Source organism: Pezoporus occidentalis, unplaced genomic scaffold, assembly GCF_034315485.1.
Source record: "Pezoporus occidentalis ecotype Australia unplaced genomic scaffold, CSIRO_AGI_Poc_V1 ctg77, whole genome shotgun sequence".
Taxonomy (NCBI): Eukaryota; Metazoa; Chordata; class Aves; order Psittaciformes; family Psittacidae; genus Pezoporus; species Pezoporus occidentalis.
The window spans coordinates 1972354-1972934 of NW_026916126.1; positions in this window are offsets into that span (position 1 = coordinate 1972354).

The following is a 581-nucleotide window of genomic DNA, read 5'->3' on the forward strand; positions in this document are numbered from 1 at the left end:
CATCCTCCTTTGATTATTGCCCTCAACCACTGCCATCTCCAGTGACAGGAGGCTGGGTTTGGGTTTTTAAGAAAGTATTGAAGTTCATGGGGGCTATATTCCCAGAGGAGCACTTTGACTCCTAGAATCATTCCTATCACTGCCACCAGGTATGTGCAATAGGGCTCTGGAACAGGAGCATCTTTCCTGTCAGGGAGGTAGGAGCAAAGCACCACACTGCTGCTTGTTCTGTGGCACACACAGTAGGAGCACACCATCAAGGAGAGGAGATCAGCAGCCTACCAGTCACCAGGAAAGATGAAAAAGCATCTGACTTGGCTTCAAGATGGGGAAGAAAACCAGACTTCCTGAACAGCTACAGCACAGGTTAAATAAGGCTTTAGTCTGTAGGCTTATTCTGAAAAACACCTCAAATTCATTCAAGTTCCTTACCTCCCATATAAAAGCTAAGGGGAATGTGAAACTGAAGACAGCTTTCCATGTTAACAGTTTGAGATTCAGCATCATTGAACACATTAGTTGTGTGCTGCTGCTGGTCAATGGATTTTCAGTTGCTTTAACAACTACAAAATACAGACAGC